Source organism: Adiantum capillus-veneris, chromosome 12, assembly GCF_014529385.1.
Source record: "Adiantum capillus-veneris isolate H3 chromosome 12, ASM1452938v2, whole genome shotgun sequence".
NCBI lineage: Eukaryota > Viridiplantae > Streptophyta > Polypodiopsida > Polypodiales > Pteridaceae > Adiantum > Adiantum capillus-veneris.
In genome coordinates this window covers 19876510-19895060 of record NC_140942.1, presented here as the reverse complement: position 1 = coordinate 19895060, position 18551 = coordinate 19876510, and positions in this window count along the sequence as shown.

The window sequence follows — 18551 nt, the reverse complement described above, 5'->3', positions numbered from 1 at the left end:
TAATGAAGCTAACCCTAAGGTATTTTAAGCTTCATTAGTTAACCTTAATCTTTGACAGACCATCTCTATTTGGGCCCTTTTACCATTGTCCCCGTGTTGAGATAGATCCGTAAGCACGTGTCTATATTCTAACCCTTGTTCCCGTTTATTATCCCATATCATAATGATTAGTTTAATATGAGAAAATCATTTGGGTTGGTTAGATATTAGATATTTAATGACATTACCTTTCTCTTGAAATCATAGTCGTCCTAGACTATGAGGTAAAATGATAAAGTCATAGTCATTAATCAATTTGTCTTAGCGGATAGAGGATCCCTTTTTACCCTACGACATCATTCCAAGATGGATGACTAATCCATTTCGTGCTTGGGAGACATAGCTGCCGCAAGCATGTCTGCTCTTTAGTCCATTTCATCCTCCCAAGTAGAGTGACAAATTCTACATGGTGTTTGAGAGACGTCGTCATCCCAAACATGCTTCTTAGTATGCATACTAATTAAATTTGTGCACAATAAAGAGAGAATTAGTCTTATAAGACAAAAACAGTAATCATTTAAAGGAAACGTGTACATTTGGTTACTCTAATGTAGCATTGTAAGCGTTGACAAGGTTCATATTATCCTTAAGCTGGATTCCTTGCATCCATCTAGCATCTTCAAAAGGATAATTTTTGAACTTAATAAGATACTGTCGGATAATCTTACCATGTCATAGTACCTTGTCTTCATGCCGAAGGATAGCTTTGGGTTGTAGTACCTCTTCTTGATCTTCGATTTTGGGAGGGTCTTCAATAATTGGTTCTTGGAGGCTCTCCTTCATAGGGCTTGAATAGGCTCACATGAAAAGCATTGTGTATGAGCCAATGGTTAGGTAACTTGAGTTGATAAGCTACCTCATTGATTGGCTTCAAAATTTGAAAAGGACCATAGTATCTTTTTGCTAGTTTAACATAATACTTTTGATGGCCCGTAGGATTTTTGCTTGTCGTTTGCCTCAATCGAGCCTTAGGAAACTTAAGTAAGACCCAATCATTTTCTTTGAATGTTAAGGCCCTTCTATGCTTGTAAGCAACAACTTTTTACCTTAGTTGGGAGATGGATATAGCCTCCTTAATGTTTTGAAAATATGTTTGCAGGTCACGGCTATACTCATCGGCAGTGAAGATCTTCCCATGTACTTTAAGTAGCAAGCGACTTTTAGGTCTTCCTTGTATGATTTCAAAAGGTGCTTTTCTCGTAGAAGTATGGATAGTATTATTATACGCATAATCTACAAGAGGTAAGTACTTTTCCATTGTGAGCGTTGATCTACTGTTGTGACATAGGTCTTTAGTAGATCGAGAATCGTAAGATTGGATATCTCACTTTGGCCATCCGTTTGTGGGTGATACGCCAAAGAGAAATTCAATCTTGTACCTAGATTTTCGAAGAGACCTTTCCAAAAATTACTGGTCATTCTAGGATCTTTATCTGACATGATGGATGTTGGCAATCCATGGTGTTTGAAAATCTGTGATATGAAGAGAGTTGCCATTTGGTGTGCCTTAATAGTCTTCTTGACAGGGATAAAGTGTGCTTGCTTGCTAAACCTGTCGACTATTGTCCATATTCCCGTATTCCCATGGATAGATTTTGGTAATCCAAAGATAAAATCCATGGATATACTCTCCCATGGTGAATTAGGAATTGGAAATGGCTGGAGTAATCCAGTTTCTTCCCTCTATCATACTTGGTCTTTTGGCATACTACAAATTTTGAAACATACTCTTGTATGTCCACTTTCATGGTAGGCCAATAAAAGTACGTCTCCTCCTTGAAGAGTAGGTTGAATGCCTCTATGCCCCGCATAGGGAGGAGCATGGGATTCATACATGACTTTCTCACGAAGGGAGTGGGTAACACATAGCCTATTTCCATGGAGAATATAACCATCTTGCAAGGTGAATGGTTCCTCTTTCTTCCCCAAAGCAAGGGCTGACATTATGTCTTTAAAGTCAAGGTCAATAGCATACTCATCTATCATAGAAGATAGATCATTGTGAGTTGCTATTGACACAACATTAACTTTTGGTTGTCGTGAAAGTGCCTCAGCTACTTGATTGTGCTTACCAGCAATGTGAGCAATGTGGAAATTAAATTGTGAAAGAAAATTTGCACACCTCATTTGTTTGTCGGGAAGCTTTGTTTGTGTCATGAAGTACTTGAGACTTTGATGGTCTGTTCGTAAGATGAATGGAGTCCCCAATAGATAGTGCTTCCATGTGTCTAGGGCATGTAGAATAGCTAACAGCTCTTTCTCATAAATGCCTAAGACCCGTTCATCCGTGTTGAGCCTTCGGCTCTCATATGCTATGGCATGCCCTTGTTGAAGCAAGACCGCTCCAAGGCAATCACCACAAGCATCACATTGGACCTCAAATGGCTTTTAGAGATCCGGAAGCATAAGGACTGGTTGGGAGATAAGCTTCTCTTTGAGCTTGTCAAAAGCACTTTGCTCCTTAGCAGTCCATGAATACTTAACGTTTTTCTTTGTTAAGTCATGTAATGGTCCTGCTATTTGAGAGAATTTTGCTATGAAGCGTCTATAGTATGCACACATACCAATAAAGCTTCTTAGCTCATGTAGATTCCTTGGATTAGGCCATGCTTTTATTACCTCCAACTTTGATGGATCCATACGGATACAATCTCGAGAGATAACATGACCTAAGTATTGGATCTCTTGAAGGAAAAATTCGCTTTTCTTTTGATTGAGAAAAAGCTTATTCTCCCTTAATGCTTGAAAAATCACTTGGAGATGTTGCTTGTGTTCCTCCAAGGAATTGGAGTAGATGATGATATCATCAAAGAACACTCCAGTGAATTTGCGATAGGGTCTAAAAATTTTCTCCATTAATCGATTGAATGTAGCTGGTGCATTAGTCAAGCCAAAAGGCATGACTAGATATTCATAAAGGCCAAACATTGTACGAAACGTGGTCTTTAGGATATCTTCATTCACTATCCTTATTTGATGGTAGCCACTTTTAAGGTCAATCCTACTGAAGTAGGTAGAGCCTTGTAGCTTCTCAAATAAATCTTCTACCTGGGGTACGGGAAATCTGTTTTTGATAGTGATATGGTTTAGTGCGCGATAGTCCACACACATGCGGTATGTACCATCTTTCTTTTTCACTAAAAGGACTTGAGAGCAAAAGGGAGAGGAGCTAGGCCTCACCATTCCTTTGTCTACCAATTCTCGTACTTGCCTCATGATCTCCTCTTGTTGAGCTTGTGAAACTCGATAGGGAGGTTTGTTAGGCGGTGAGCTTCCTGATAGGAGCTCAATTCGATGGTCATCATCCCCTCGTTTTGGGGGTAAGTCCATAGGGATATCATCAATGAACACATCTTGGAATCCTTTTAGAAAGTTAGACAAGTCTAACTCTTCTTGATTCCTACCATTCACCTTTGATGAAACATTAGGACCTTTTAGGGATTCTGTGACAAAAAATCATGTATGCAAAAACTGAGCTTTTCATTGATTTATCAAGGGCGAGAGGATTTACAAGTGGTATAGTATGACTAGACTCATTAGCATCTATATAGATATTATTTCCCCTATAGGTGAATTAGATTCTCCTTTCAGGGAATGTTGGCAGCCATGCGGTTGAACCATGGTATCCCTAGGATAACATCTTCATGTTGGAGAGGAGAGATGAAGTAGTCTTCTTTGTCGACATAGATTTGGTCATGAAGCCTCAACTTCCCAATCAAGGGAGTAACGGAGGCTTGTTGTCCCTTGAAAGCGGCATCGGCCGTTACAACATCTCCCATCTCAAAAGCTTGAATGCACAACTTGGTGGCCAACTCCATTGATATGAAGTTGAGAGCAGAACCAGGGTCAAACAAGATGAAAGCATCATGCTCCCTTACCTTTCACCAAGCATAGGAGAGAGGTGATCCTTTTTAATGAGTATCCTCTTTTGGAGCTTTGATAGTGGAAGCTCTAGGAGTCTCATTGCGAGCATTTCTTTTGGGGCCAGAATGATAGCCATGTCCTTGCTCCCCACACTTAAAACATTTGTGATCCTTGCGAAAAGTTTCAAGCTCTTCAGAAGAGTGTTTATTTTTACCTTTGTAAACGCCTTTCTCCTTGGACCGATTGTTGTTGTTGTTGTTGGAATGGCCGTGGAAACAATTTTGGGCATTAATTTTTCCCTTTGCATCACTTTTGTCTTTATTTTCTATGGGTTTGACATTCCGTCTAACCCCTTGTTGGAAATTGATGCCTGAAGCAACCATGGTATGGTGGATTACTTCTCTGATAGAGTCAGGCCGTTGAGAGTTGACATACTCAGCCATCTCTTCAGGTAATCCCACACAACATTCTTGTTTTTGCTGAGCAAAGTCTATCTTTTGAAAGACAGTAGCCTTGAGATGTAAATCCCAAAACTTGTCCACATATTTGTGGATAGACTCATGAGAGAGAAGCCTTAAACTCCACCATTCGGTGAGCACTTTTTCCTTTGCATCACTTGCAAGGAATTGCTTCATGATGGAAACTCGTAGAGTTTTTCATGTCTTTGGGGCTTCGTTATTGCCTTGAAGGCTATCCCACCATTGACGAGCCGATTTTTGGAAGTGCATAGCTACATGGCGTATCTTGGAGGACTCCGTGAAGCCCTCGTCTCCAAAGGCCGCATCAAATTGTTGGATGAAGGCCAATACTTTGTCGGTAGCACCAAAGGTGCCATCATAGGTGAGAAAAGAGATACTCTTTCCTCCCTCTTTGAACTTCTTGAGCTTTTGTGACCTCCGCCATGCACGGTAAGATTTGCGATGTCCTCCCCTCTTATATTCTCTAGGAGAAGAGTCATATCTTTTATCGGTAGAGGAGGAAGGTGAAGAAGAAGGAGAAGAGGGTGACCTCTTTCTTGACCTTTTCTTCCTTGGTTTCCTCTCTTCCCTTTTGGAGTGACGAGGAGAAGGACTATGGGTTACAGTTTCCTCTTGGGAGGAGTTGGCGATCGTTTAGTTCTCCTTCTTCGTGGAGCCACATCTTTGGAGGAATTTAGGGATTCATTGCTTTCTTGATCTTTGGATTCCTCCTCTCGTATGGGAGAGAGTCTTCTTTTGGGGGTCTCTTCAAGAGGCCTCGTAAGCTCTCTCTCCTCTTGGAGAGGAAAGGTAATCCTATAAGCACGAAGTTGTTGAGTAACTTCGGCTTGCAAAGTGGGGCTCCCATAGCTTGTTGCAACCTAGTGACAAGATAATTAACAAACATGGGAGCATCATCATTGGCACCTTCATGTGCAAAATCAAAGTTATCAGTGTTCATTCTCCTCTCTTGATTATTGTCAGCCATGCTAATTAAAATTATGTGTTTACTTAGTGTATGGTTTGGCAATTCAAAACCTTAGTTGCTACTCCTCTTAGCCTTTGAAAATAGGCACTTAAGTATCTACACCCACGGCTCGAATTGGTTAATTATAGAGAGTAGTGGAGTGAGTCTAACATAGCGAAGTTGTCGAAGGATAGCTCCTTTTGGACTTCTTATGGCTCAATAATGGTAAAGCCGTAGGAAAGTCTAAAAAGACTCCATTATTAAGTCCAAGCTCCCAAGGTGTGCACCATATCCCACATAGTGGGCTCAACAAAACCGATAATAGATACCAGTCCCAGTTACCCTAATATAATTAACAAAATCAACCATAAATAGGCTACTTAAGGACCTCTCTTCTTAAGCAAGAAAAGAGAAACCAAATGCTCTGATACCAATGTAATGGAAATTGCCTATGAACTTTGAGAATAGCGGAATTAGGAAATTAGATGAAGCCCTTTTGAGAGATTCTTTGTGAGCATAGCGGGTGAACTTATTTGATGGTAGCAACATAAACATGGTACTTAGTTAACTTGGCATGAACAATACTTTTGCAAGAGAGAGAGTTTAGAGAACATGACAATAGTTGAGGACCGGATTCATATGGAGCCGGTCCCCCCTCCAATAGGCATTTGTATTATAGTTTCTCCCATCAAGAGCGACTTGGTACAATACAATCTTTGTGTTCCTTGTGACCTACGTGATGCAATGAATATGGAAAGCTTCATGCATCACAATCATATCATAACTTAAAGAAAGCATTAACTATCCCAAGCCTCAGTCCCAAGGCCTCAAACACCTTCAAAGGTGGAGAGAGCTAGCGGGGAATGAGGATAAGGAAGAGGAAGAAGAAACATTCCATAGGAGAAAGAAGTAGTTCCTCACTTATCATTACTCTTCTTGCTAGCATACATAAGAGCATAGTAATGGAGATGGAGAAGATGGCAAGCTTAAGCATTGAAGCATGACTCCTGGTTGGATTTGTAGTCCATAGCCAAGAGTGTTGGTGTAGGCTTTCACTCTCACAAGCTTGGAGAAGGAGGTGGTGTTCCTCAACTTTCACCAAGTGAGAATGGTGTCTCAAATAAGTGTGTGTGATGGTGTATATCCCCCTAGCACCCCCCCTCCTTGCTTTGGGCGAGTGAAGACTTTTCCACAAGCTGCAGGCTCATTGGACCCCTCTCCCCCTGGCCAATCACATGTAGCATGCAGTCAAGTACATGGGTAGTATTTTGACAAGTGTCCTCCTTACCCCTTAGAGAGAGAGAGCTTGAAAATATCTAGATATTTGCTAGATGGAAGTAGAAGCTCATTGGACCCCTCTTTAGCCCAACCAATAGCATTCAAGCACACCATGTGGTTAAGCTTAGTGAGAGTCTGACATGTGTCCCATGTGATCTTTTAGAATTCCCCTAACTTTGAGATTTTATGCATAGGAAGTTTCTCAAGCAACTTCCTCATTAAGTGAGTAGGTTCTCTTTTTTACTCAAGCATCTTACCCCCCATGCATAGGAAGCTTCTCAAGAAACTTCTTCCTTTAATGTGACAAGTACCTCAAGTACCTTAGCCATCAAGCATGACAAGCACCTTAGGTGGAGTTCCCACCTCAAGCACAGCCCTAGCTTGCCTAAGTTTAGGTCGGGTTCCCACCTTAAGCACATCCCTAGCTTGCCTGAGTTTAGGTCGGGTTCCCACCTCAAGCACATCCCTAGCTTGCTTAAGGTTCCCACCTCAAGCACAACCCTAGCTTGCTTAAGGTTCCCATCTCAAGCACAACCCTAGATTGCTTAAGGTCAAAAGGACTTTTAACACTAATCATTGGAGGTCTTTAACAAAGCTAACCCTAAGGTCTTTTAAGCTTCACTAGTTAACCTTGCTCTTTGACAGACCATCTCTCATTTGGGCCCCTTTACCATTGGCCCCGTGTTGAGATATATCCGTAAGCACATGTCTATATTCTAACCCTTGTTCCCGTTTATTATACCATATTAAATGACCAGTTTAATATGAGAAAATCATTTGGGTTGGTTAGATATTTGATATTTAATGACAAAGACCGTGCATTTGTGGAAGTGCTTGGGTAAATGTCTTAGAATGATGGAAATCCATGAAATCACATGCAAACAAATTGAGGAGCTAGAGGAGAGTCAAAATCCTAATCAAGAGCCCTAGCCAATACATCGTATCAATGTTGGTGACTATATTGTGAAGAATAGGACAGTAGTACCACCTCACTAAAAGAGTATGCTAGCATGGAGACTGTAGCATTTCTTAATAGAGGAGTAGGGGTTGCAATTGCATCTCAAATCTATACAAAGCATGGTGAAACCCAACAATCAAATGCAGTAGAATGAAGTTCACTTAGTATTGGGAAATTTGAGAGACCTATGTGACCACTTAAGAAAATCAAGGTCACATCTGATGAATAGAATATGTGCACACTTTTCTGATATGAGATTTTGGCAATAATTGCAGCTATGATATTATCTAGGAAGCCCATTTATGCATGAGTCAAAGATGATACAACATTAGGGCTACACATACAAGTAGGTGCCATTACTTGAGTGAATCTAGTAGATCACTAATTATAAAGGGGTGTTGCAAAAAGATGCCGATAGAAGCATTTGATTTTGCTTCATTAGATGGATTTACCATCATGGTTTAATGGCCAGTATATCAATGGATGTGTGAAGCCTCAAAGTGTGGAATTCGAAATGTAGCTCCAAAGTTAAAGACCCTTGCCAGGGGACTTATTTGAGCCATTTGCATGACTCAAATGTTAAGTATGGAGCCTGATTTACCCTTGTAATTTTCTGTGGTAAAAGCGCACATTTGTAAGGCCCCCATTATGAGGAGAAGCCATCGTGCGTGAAGGAAAATCACTCACCGAAAACCAAAATTTTCACGGACAAGAATCAGGGGCAACTTTAAAGGCCTCGGGGGCGAAGGCCCTCGAGACTTTTTTTTTCGCCGGAATATTCTTTTTCGCCGGAATATTATGGCTGGACGGCGGCCGGAAAACAACCGATCGGGTGGCCGGTGGTCGGAAGTCAATGGCCGGTGGCCGAATTCAAAAGCGGACTTGTCTTCTCAAGGGCGGCCACACATGGGCAGATTGGAGGGTCCGATTTGGACTTATTCGCACAAGGGCGGCTACACATGGCTGTCTCTCATAAGAGAGGGCAGCCCTTTTGGCCTATAAAAGGAGGCCATTTCTACACACATTTCATAGTGTGAAGTTGATGCAACAAGGTGAGTGTGAGGTGGTGAGAGTGAAGCAAGGCGGGAGCTCCATTAAGGGTATAATCCCTTTGTAAACTACTTCTTGTTTTGAAGTACTAAAGCCATTGAGTGCCTGCTTTCCCGTGGACGTAGCCCACATTGGGTGAACCACGTATATCGTGTGTAATCTCTCTCTCTCTCTCTCTACTCTATAATCTCGTGTATATAAATCTGTCTCTCTCCATTAAGTAATCTACTCAATTATCTATTTAGCTACGTCTTATTTCCTAACAATTGGTATCAGAGCAAGGTTTGCTCGTAGCTAAATTATCTCAAGGAAAGGATTCCTTGAATTGAGTGGGAGTTATGACGGAGGAAGGGAAGCTCAAAATTGAGAAGTTCAACGGCAAAAACTATCAACATTGGAAGATGCAGATTGAAGACTATCTCTACCAGAAGGACCTCTATTTGCCACTAGGCCGTCTTGCGAAGAAGCCCGCAACAATGGCAGATGAAGCATGGATTGTCCTCGATCGAAAGGCACTGGGAACAATCCGGTTAAGCTTGGCGTCAACGGTGGCCTTCAATGTTTCGGAGATGAAGACCACGGAGGACTTGATGAAGTCACTTGACGACTTCTACGAGAAACCATCGTCATCCAATAAGGTATTTCTTATGAAGCGCTTGTTCAATCTAAAGATGGCAAAGAATGGTTCAGTTGCAGAACACCTAAATGACTTTAACACAAACATAAGTCAACTTCGATCAATGAAAATCAATTTCGATGACGAAGTGCGAGCTCTCCTTATACTATCATCTCTACCGGATAGTTGGGACAGCCTTGTGATGGCTGTAAGTAATTCTATCTCTGGCACAAATACTCTTAAGTTTGATGATGTTGTGGGTGTTCTCCTAAGCGAGGAAATGTGAAGGAGAAGCACAGGAGAATCATCAAGTGCTGCACTATCAGTGGAAACAAGAGGAAGGCTTAAGGAGAGGTTCAAAAACCAAAAGGGTCGTGATCGCTCAAGGCGGAGCAAGTCACGCACAAAGTCAATTCTTGAATGTTGGAACTGCGGCAAGAAGGGCCACGTCAAGAAGGATTGTTGGTCCAAGAAGAAGAAGGAGACAGAGTCTCAAGACAACAAGCCAACATTGGAGGCCAATGTGGCAGGTAAAGTAGAGCAAGATGCTCTAATTCTCTCATTAGACAATGTGTCTAATTCCTAGATAGTAGATTCCGGGGCTTCATTCCATGCAACACCACACAAGAAACATTTCCAAGACTACACCAAATGTAATTTTGGGTATGTATACTTGGGAGATGATGAAGCTTGTGAGATTGTCGGCAAAGGTACAGTTTCTGTCAAAACTGCTAACGAAAATGAATGGAAGCTTAAAGATGTTAGGCATGTTCCTTCTCTTCGCAAAAATTTGATCTCTATAGGACAATTGGACGATGAAGGTCACAACATTGCATTCGGAAACAAACGGTGGAAGATCTCAAAGGGATCTTTGGTGGTTGCCAAGGGTGAAAAAGTCGGTACACTTTACTTGTGTACTGTTAGCACGCAATCTTCAGCTTGTGCAGCAACTACAGAAGTTGACAGTGCGGTGTGGCACTACCGACTTGGGCATATGAGTGCCAAAGGAATGCAAATCCTTCAAACAAAGAAGTTTCTACCAGGTTTGAAAGAAGTGGACTTAGAGTTGTGTGAAGATTGTTTTTATGGTAAACAAAAGAGGGTAAAATTTCAAAAATCGGGAAATGAAAGAAAAAATAAAAAACTTGAGTTGGTTCATTCTGATGTTTGGGGTCCTGCAAGTACACCATCACTTGGTGGCTCATTGTACTATGTAACATTCATAGACGATGCGACTAGAAAAACATGGGTTTATGTCATGAAGAATAAATCCGATGTATTTTCCATATTTCAAAGGTGGAAAGCCTTTGTGGAGAATGAAACAGGTACCAAGGTTAAATGCCTCAGATCTGACAATGGAGGCGAATATTGCAGCCAAGCTTTTGAAAGCTTTTGTGCTAGCAATGGCATTCGGAGGCAAAGGACAACCCCAAGGACACCTCAACAAAATGGGATTTCGGAAAGGATGAACAGGACAATCATGGAACGAGCACGAAGCATGCGGCTACATGCAGGCCTACCGCTTGAGCTTTGGGCGGAAGCTGTAAGTACGTCTGTGTACTTAATCAATCGGTCACCCTCAACGGCATTGGATGGGGGAGTTCCAAAAGAGGCATGGACAGGTAAACCGGTGAATTATGCATTTCTCAAAGTGTTTGGGTGTGAGTCTTTCATGCACATAGATAGAAGCCTAAGATCAAAGTTAGATGCAAAGTCCAAAAAGTGTTTCTTCATTGGCTATGGAGAAGGAGACTTTGGGTATCGCCTATGGAATCCTGAAGATGGTAAAATCTTAAGGAGTAGGGATGTAATTTTTAACGAACAAAATATGTACAAAGATTACTTGGAAAGAAAACACACAAAAGAAACAGGTGATGAGTACATGGAGCTTGAGGACGGTGAAGACTCAAGGACTGCAAACGGTGACAATGTGCAACAACGTCAACCAAATGAGGAGCCTCAACCTATTCCCCGAAGATCTACAAGAGCAAGTAGACCTCCAGAAAGGTTTGTTCCTTCCTTCAACCATCTCTTGATCTCAGATTCTGGAGAGCCGGAATCATATGAAGAAGCTATGCAACATGAATCCAAAGAAGAATGGACGAAGAGCATGCAAGTGGAGATGGACTCACTACATCGCAACCAAACATGGGAGTTGGTTGAGTTGCCTAAAGGTAAGAGGGCACTTCAAAACAAATGGGTGTACAAGCTAAAGGAAGAAGAAGGTGGGAAGAAAAGGTACAAGTCTAGGCTTGTGGTAAAAGGTTTTTCCCAAAAGAAAGGTATTGACTTCAATGAAATATTTTCTCCTGTTGTAAAAATGAACTCAATTAAGCTTGTCTTAAGCCTTGTGGCTGCTCATGATCTAAATCTCGAGCAAATGGATGTAAATACGGCATTCCCTCACGGTGACTTAGAGGAGGAAATCTACATGCTTCAACCAAAGGGGTATGAAGTAAAAGGTAAGGAGAAAATGGTTTGCAGATTAAAGAAGAGCTAGTATGGTTTAAAGAAAGCATCAAGACAATGGTACTTGAAGTTTGATCCATGGATGTTGGATCATGGATTCACAAGATGCAACTCGGATCACTGCGTCTACACGGAGAATTTGGGAGATGGGAAATTCATCATCCTAATGTTGTATGTTGATGACATGTTGATTGCAAGTGCTAACATGCAGGACATCAAAGACCTAAAAGAGGAGCTGTCCAAATCTTTTTCAATGAAAGATTTAGGTGCTGCAAAGAGGATACTTGGTATGAAAATATCAAGGGACAGGACGAAGAAGACAATAAAGCTATCTCAAGAAGATTACATCAAGAAGGTACTAGAAAGGTTTGCAATGCAAAATGCAAAACCAGTTTCTACACCTTTGGCTGGTCATTTTAAACTAACGAAGGATATGTGTCCAAAGACACAAGAGGAGATAGCCTATATGTCTAAAGTTCCATATGCTGCAGCGGTAGGTTCTCTAATGTATGCTATGGTCTGGACAAGGCCAGACATTGCACATGCAGTGGGAGTTGTGAGTAGGTTCATGGACAACCCAGGTAAAGAGCATTGGCAAGCTGTGAAGTGGATACTTAGGTATCTAAAAGGGACAACAACAAATGCTTTGTATTTTGGAGGAACTGATATTTTTCTAGAAGGGTATGCTGATGCAGATATGGCAGGTGACAAAGATACTCGAAGGAGGACTACTGGCTATGTGTTCACGGTTGGAGGCACAGCAGTAAGCTGGGCTTCAAAGCTGCACAAAGTGGTTTCACTTTCTACCACGGAAGCAGAGTATGTAGCAATGACGGAGGCAAGCAAAGAAATTCTGTGGCTTCACAGATTCTTAGAAGAGCTTGGATTCAAACAAGACAATTGTGTCTTGTACAGTGATAGCCAAAGCGCTATCCATCTTGCGAAGAACTCAGCCTTTCATTCAAGGACAAAGCACATTGAGGTGAGATATCACTTCATACGCACTCTTTTGGAAGAGGGACAACTAAAGCTAGGAAAGGTGCATACAAGTGAAAATCCTGCAGACATGTTTACAAAGGTGGTCAACAAGGAGAAGTTGAGCTTTTGCTCATCTTCAATCGGCATTCAAAGATAAGAAGCCAGAATGGAAAGTAGTCACAGGTTTGATTTGGAGATCAGTCTCCAAGTGGGAGATTGTTAAGTATGGAGCCTGATTTACCCTTGTAATTTTCTGTGGTAAAAGCGCACATTTGTAAGGCCCCCATTATGAGGAAAAAGCCATCGTGCGCGAAGGAAAATCACTCATCGGAAACCAAAATTTTCACGGACAAGAATCAGGGGCAACTTTAAAGGCCTCAGGGGCGAAGGCCCTCGAGACTTTTTTTTTTGCCGGAATATTCTTTTTCGCCGGAATATTATGGCCGGACGGCGGCCGGAAAACAACCGGTCGGGTGGCCGGTGGTCGGAAGTCAATGGCCGGTGGCCGAATTCAAAAGCGGACTTGTCTTCTCAAGGGCGGCCACACATGGGCGGATTGGAGGGTCCGATTTGGACTTATTCGCACAAGGGCGGCTACACATGGCTGTCTCTCATAAGAGAGGGCAGCCCTTTTGGCCTATAAAAGGAGGCCATTTCTACACACATTTCATAGTGTGAAGTTGATGCAACAAGGTGAGTGTGAGGTGGTGAGAGTGAAGCAAGGCGGGAGCTCCATTAAGGGTATAATCCCTTTGTAAACTACTTCTTGTTTTGAAGTACTAAAGCCATTGAGTGGCTGCTTTCCCGTGGACGTAGCCCACATTGGGTGAACCACGTATATCGTGTGTACTCTCTCTCTCTCTCTCTACTCTATAATCTCGTGTATATAAATCTGTCTCTCTCCATTAAGTAATCTACTCAATTATCTATTTAGCTACGTCTTATTTCCTAACATCAAATCCTTGCTACAGTGGATGTTTGTGTCAATGAGACTGCTCCAACAAAATTTTAGAAGCATATTGCAATGTTGGTAATGCCTATAAAAAGCAACCCTCACCTCAATCGGGAAAAAATAAATTGGATTAAATTTTAAACGATGCAACGGATGTTACACCTTGTATTCAATTGGCTTGGAACCTCATGTGGTGCACCTCCAAATATGTAATTGTACTACGTGCATTAAAAATAAGGGACATTTTAACTGGATCATATTTAAAAAAGGGTCCTTTATTGCATAATCTTGTGAAGAAAAGGGGTCATTTTATGATCTCATAGCATATAAGTGCAAGGGGATTCTTTTAACCCTTTGAACGCACATGATATAGAGGGTTTTTAAAGGTGAGTTCCCCCAAGCTTAGAACATTATAAGCTCATGGTTGATACTTATGTTGATGGGGGAAGTCGTTTCAAGTTGATTAGAGATGAAATTTGGAAAAAAATCAACACTCGGCCCAAAAAAAGGGATGCCAAGCCTTTCATACGGAGATAACTCACATACATTGCTCACTTATGCTCAAGGTCAAAGTTACTGACTATAATAATCCACACAACATTTTAGTGTTGCTTATAGGGAAATAAGTAGAATAAGTTTTGCTTGGAAGACCATGGTTGAAAAAGCATAGTGTCCACATGGATTGGGCTAGAAAAGGAATTCAATAACATGGGTTTGAATTTCTCTTTTCCTTCCTCCATCGACAAGAATACTAGAGTATCAAAGAGTGAATCACAAGATTTCAAGGAGGAATATACAACCTGCAAGTACTTCATACTCCGCATCGAAAGGAATAACACTTCAAATACAAGTGCATCACGCTATTATGTTTCTAGCATAAACGAAGATAATGGAGAGAAGATGAACCTGATCCCTACTACCCATTAGTTCCAAGATTGATCAAGCAAGAAAATCACAAGATACAAAATTGAAAACCTTGGGAGACATTAGCCAGAGAAGGACCAAGCTCAAGTAGCTACAATGCGGCTACAATAGACCATATGAAACTCACACTGTAAGGTAGTTATTCTTGCTCATACCTTGACTCCTCCAAGAGTCAAGGATGATGCTCAAAAGACTAGATTGCACAAATCATGCTTCTTGGAAATGTGTGAAATCAACTTATTGGCAAGAATAGTATGTGGGATTCAAAACTTGCTATGTTTTAAGAGTCCTCTTAGAGGTAATTGTTTATTAATATGGTCCCCAACATTTTTCTTTAGGGTACTTTGAAGGTTAAAGCTGAATTTGGGCTTTGTCCTTTATTCCATTGGTTTATAGAAAAAGGTTTTTTGAAGAACAATTTTAATGTGCTCTCTACTCGGTCCCACCTACTCGCAAGTTCACTATTATATTCTGATAGCAACAAGCTAACACAGATACCATTTTTCGGAGTTCTCTTTGTAAAACACTTATTATTTTGATAAATCAGGAATATTGTAACTTTGTAATTAATGAGCCGGGGCTACAAGCTTCCAGATTGTATCAACCCGTCATTACCCAGCTTTGGTAGAACTCCTAGATTATTAGTTTTGACCACCAAAAACCTTAGCTAAGGTATAAAAGCCATTTTCTGTAAGTTTTTTTAAAATTTTTTGGATAATGAAATACACAGCATGAGCTAACGGCGCTCACTCCTCTCCTTCTCGCGCTTCCTACTCCCTCCCCGGTTGTCACATTGCAGTTGCGTTTGTTGCATTGCAACCGCAGGTAAGAGCTCTACGCATTGACGTAAGCAGTTCACAGTAATTCATAGATTTTGGTATCGCCGACCCCTTTCTAATTTCATCATGACTAGGAATTTACACTTTCAAATCAAAAACTAAGCATAGGCGGGCATCATTGCTAAGAATTTAGATGCATTCTGGGTCGAAAACGACTAGGTCAAAAATCCACTGCTGTTAATAATCACAATTTTAGAACTTGACCTAAAGTGGGGTTTGAGACCATAAGCATGTGTGCTTAGGTCTTATAAACTTGTCCTAGAAGTTTCGTTACGTTTGGATGTCATTTGATGATGTAATGGATGTGATTTGTTTGTTGATGAGCGATTGTCTTTTAGTGATTTCAGTCACTTGAGTGTAGCTTGAGTCAAATGCGAGTTGTTAGTTGTTTTTCGAAAGATTGAAAACCTCTTGTAGCCTCTATGCACTAGTCGATTCAGCTTCATCCCATGGATTGACAATTTAATCGTGGTTCTCGCTAATACTGCAATAAGATAGGAAGGTGAGGTTAGACATGCGTCCCACATTTGACGCCGTTGTCCGGGATCGAAGAGACCTAAAGTAGGAAAAAATACGAGCGTCTTGTGAAGTTATCTTTTAACTTCCTCTAGGTTCGCCTAGAGTTCAAAACTTTCTTTTAGAAACCGCATAGCTTAAGATTGTCGTCTTTTGTTGTGTAGAGGTAGCTTGGAAGTAATTGTACTTGTTGAGCTCCTTTAGGATTGTAGAATTGTAGAAATAGATTAGGATTTTAAGAATGATTGGTAGACGAGACAAGTTTTAAGATCAGTACTCAGAAAATCATAAAAGACAAAAAAACGAGTGTTTGTGGACACTTTCCACAATCCCATTGCATGAGAATCTAAGAGTAGGGCAAGTAGGATCCGAGGTGGATTTCAAAACATTGCTCTCTCTGAAAGAATAATGTGTGAGCTGTTGTTGGAAGTTGCAGAATTTTAGGTCTACGGTTAGAAATAGCTCGAAAAGACTCGAAACCACTCAATCTAACTGGAGAGTAAGCTTAAAAGTTGCCTGAACCAGTTGATAAGCTCAAAGACACTTCGAGGTAAAAATTTCAAGAGTTGACCAAAACTGAGATTATTTAATTTTTCTTGACATTTTAGGCCAAATTAAGTTTTTACTTGATTCATAAGCTTAAAATAGCTCATGTAAAGACTGTCTTTGAAAAAATTGCAAAAAAGTGTTCATTTCAAGCCTGAAGTTAATAATCGCGATTATTAATTTTTTGCTCCAAATTGACCAAGGTTCATACCATTGACTCATTGCATGTGTACAAATAACTTTTGTAAAGGCCCAAAAGATTTGGATCACCAAACTGGCAAAAAACTGGGTAAAAACTAAAGTTTGTACTGACTTTTGAATCTTGAGTGTAAATTGGGAAAAAATTTGCCCAAACTTGTTGAAAATTGATCCATAGTCTTATATTGATGTGATAAACATGTGTACATGCTCAGTTGACCAAAAAGATGTAAAAAGTTATCAGTTGTAAATAATCACGATTATTTACATCTGTCCCATTTTTCAACCTTTTTTGACCAAGTCAGCATACCACTAGTTTTGCCATGTTGTAATAAGCCCACAAACCAAATTTGGTAAGATTTGGATCATTGGATTGAAAATTGTGACCAAATTTGCAAAGTTAGTCTGCAGACAGAAGATTGATGACCATTTGACAAAAAATTGTCCAAACTTGATGAAATTTGGCTAGTGACCTTAACTTGAGGTGCTTAACAGATCTGTGTCAAAGTTGGGACAAAAAGTTACAAAAATATAGCTGGAGTAAATAATCACGATTATTTACATCTGCTTCAAAACTTGAATATTTTGCAAATGTGAGTATACCACAAGGTCAAGCATATCAAGTAGACCTCACAAATCAATTTTAGTGAAATTTGAATCACAAAAGTGAGACTTAAGCCAGATTCTTGAAATCAGAGTCTTCGGACACAAAACAGTTTGATAAACTTGATCAGATTTTGTCCAAACTTGTTGAAACTTGTCCAAGGACTTTAACAAGTTGTATATTTGCCAAACCAATCCAAAAAGTGCAAAAAATTAACAAAAGTAAATAATCACGATTATTTACTAATGCTATCCAAAGACATCAGTTTTGACTTTTGAACTTATACAGTGTTAGACCAATAGAATATAAAGCCATCGGGAAATTTTGGGTTCGATCGAATCAAAATTGGTACATGTTCAATTAGTTTCCAGGTTGCAGATTAAACCTTTGATTTTTTGCTAAAGTCGAATTTGAAAGTCAAATTTTGACTCCCATAGCTCGATTTGAAGTGATACACATAGACCAATCACGAGAGTTAGCGAAAGCTCTACTGTCTTTATAGAAAAATAGCTAACTTGATCAAATTTGTACAGGAATCAGGTTGCAGACGAGGAATCAGTGGCTTGACAACAGAGATTACAATCGAATCAAGTGGAAATTGACGACAAGTCAATCCAAAGGTAAGTACTCTATCCAGGGCTTAATAAGTCTATATGAACCTTAGATCTGGCTGTGTACTATGAAATCAGGGCATACTCGGAGAAACTTCCAGTAGAGTATCCACCAAAGGAATCGTAAATCAAGGCAATTCCTTGCACACAATTCTTGAAGAATTCTCAGACACATTTTTAGATTCAACATCCGAAATGTCTTTTTACTCGACTTACTCGAAAACCGGAACGACAATGCGCTATAAAATATACTCTCTTTTTACAAGACTAACCGCCATGAAGCCCAGGTTTACCTGGACCCTAACGAAGAGTATTCTATTCGCATTGATGGCCATGGTATTGAGTTCGAAGAAGAGATTAGGGCAAACAAACAAGGAAAAATGTACATGGACAAAAACGAAACTCAGTATGTACAAGCCGAAAACCTTGATGTGGTAGACAAATGGGGATTAGAAGTAAACACCATAATCCCGGATATGTCAGCAAAAGAAGGACCACCAACTTTAGAATTCGAGGGATACGATCAAGTAGATTTTAAGCCTTTGAAACGGCTTAGTACGGATAATCCTAGGATCGGAGTCTATTGTTGAGAAGATAGAAACATAAAAGATCTTCTGTGGACTTTGCATGCCAAACCAGGAAAACTAATGGCCATGAAGATCATCTATATCCTCAAGATCTAAG